The 2,341-nt window shown below is 41.7% G+C and overlaps 1 pseudogene; it reads left to right on the forward strand.

The window, feature by feature from the left end:
• The first annotated feature begins 1,703 nt into the window (after positions 1-1,703).
• On the forward strand, positions 1,704-2,132 carry LOC102758082 (annotated as a pseudogene).
• Positions 2,133-2,341: the final 209 nt, after the last annotated feature.

Genomic DNA, 2,341 nt, shown 5'->3' on the forward strand with positions numbered 1-2,341 from the left:
GCAGGGCATGAGATTTCTTCCTCCTTTCCAGATGAAAGCTCTGCTCTTTGTTGGGAAACTTAGCACACCCGTCATCTACTGCATGTCTCAGTTTAGTGCCATTTGCCAGACCACAGATTTTGTGACTACTGTAAATTTTCTGCAGATTTTGGTAATTAACTCTCAATCCTAGTTCTGAGTGTTACAATGTCTTGATTTTTTGGTTCAGGAGGAAGTTAGGAAGGATTGAGCACCTGATCTTAACAGATGCCATTTTTTAACCAGGAAGAAGTGAGAAGAGTGTTATCCACATGGTGACACATTTCTACTTTATGAAAATGTGTCACATTATCTTGCAGAAATATCACATGTGCTCACCCTCATTTTTTCTATTTTTCACCTTCTTGTGTCCTTTTCACTAAATTTTAAAATACCAATCCAACTGTGACTCTCCCAGCCTTGCTGCCCATGGACTCAATTGGGACTTCCTTGGGTCTCAGGGTCATCTAAAAGTCAACTCTCCTTCATGACTAGATCGCTCTATTTTTTTTGCTAACTTCAAGTGTTCAAAAACTAATTTATGTGATAGATTAAGGTGACAATCCATAACTGCACCCTGGGCACAGTCCTTTCACAATGGTGCAACAGATTTCCAAAAAAAAACAGCTTTTATTTCAACATAGCATCCTCCAGAGGATTGAATACTGTTTGGCTGTTAAGTCCTTCACACATCATTATTTCCCAAGCAAGAAGGTGATAAATCTCCCCACAAAACTAGTTCAGCATACATAGGGAAATGAGAGCTGTGACAATATCTGATTTGATTGCAGACTGGAAGGACAATTAAAAATAAATACTAAGTGTGTATATACATTCTGATAAGAAAAATGTCACTCATGTAAAGGTTAGGAAGGATATCAACTCAGACATCACCTCCCACATGCTCCCCCCTCTCCCTATCAATGAGGCCACCTTGAGGCCTATCTTCAGCATTCCATAGGACAAGCTTTTGCATGTATTTTGTGAGTCCCATGGCTATACTCAGAAGGACGCATGGTTGTTGTTTCACCTGTTCTTGTACAGGATTGTCTGGACCAATTCAGAAACATCCTGTAGCCTCCAGCCCTTAGCCTGGCATAGCTTGACACACGCTCACCCGCCCCCCCCCCCCAAAAAAAGAAAAGTCTTTTCAAATAATCATTTGTGGGCTGTGATGCTTGGGATAGAAGATCTGAGACAAAAACTGGCAAGGGAATCCTAAGGATTTTTTTTCTTTCTTTAGATGAAAATTTAAAGGGACTAGCATGAAGAAACCTATCCGTGTTAGTGGAAGCAACGAACCCCTTCAAAATGCTATCCGTGAAATGTTATGTTTTTAAGGGGCAATGTGAAATATTCAGCAGAGCCCATGTCCCGCCTCAGGCCCCCACCCTCCCAGTCCAACCTCTGATATGTTTAATAAAAAGGTGGTGTTCTGCACAGAAGGAAAGTGGTGCAGCACAGACACTCGCTGGACGTGGGAAGCAAACCATCTCCCTGAACCGTTAGACTCCTCTGTGACCGGCCCATGGCCTTGGCGGACTGATACGCGTGGTGAAGAAACACCTGTGTTTCGCAGAGCCAGTGTGGGAGGAAGAGACAATCCTTCCCTGCTGCCAGGATAAGCAAGAGTTTTGGCCAGACCTTTGGGCACACAACAAGGAGCCAGACGCAAAGCAAAGACTATGGCACTAAAATAGATTAATAAGGAGCTTAGTTATTTGTCTCGTGACCCTTTAGCACAATGTTCTGCAGGTCCAGTTGGGGATAAATTTTATTGGCAAACCACACTTATGGGAGTAATGACAACCCATATCAAGGTGGTGTCAATTCATTTTCCTATAGACTACTCCTCCAAACCACCTAAGGTTGCTTTACAAGAAGAATTTGTCACCCAAATATTAACAGTAATGGAAGCATTTGTCTTGATATTCTAAGATCACAGTGGTCTCCTGCTTTAACTATTTCTAAAATTCTCTTATGCATTTGTTCACTGCTATGTGATCCAAACCCAGAAGACTCCTTAGTGCCAGAGACTGCACGGTTCTATAAAACAGACAGATAATAAATAGAACAGACTATCACGGGAATGGACTTAGAAGTATGCCATGTGATGCTCCCTTAAAATCAGAACAACCTGCATCATAGTGGAATAAACTGTACTGTTCCTTTTTGATTTCCTCATCTGACTGCTCTCCTATCAGACCTCATCTTTTCAAATTTTAGTTTTTGTTTACCTCCCGCCATTCATTCACATGCTCATCCGAGAAGGCAAGTTCTTCCAGTTTTGGACAATACCTGATTTTTAGAAACAGTTAAGTAA

This window comes from Myotis davidii, unplaced genomic scaffold (assembly GCF_000327345.1).
Source record: "Myotis davidii unplaced genomic scaffold, ASM32734v1 scaffold370, whole genome shotgun sequence".
In the NCBI taxonomy this organism is placed as follows: Eukaryota; Metazoa; Chordata; class Mammalia; order Chiroptera; family Vespertilionidae; genus Myotis; species Myotis davidii.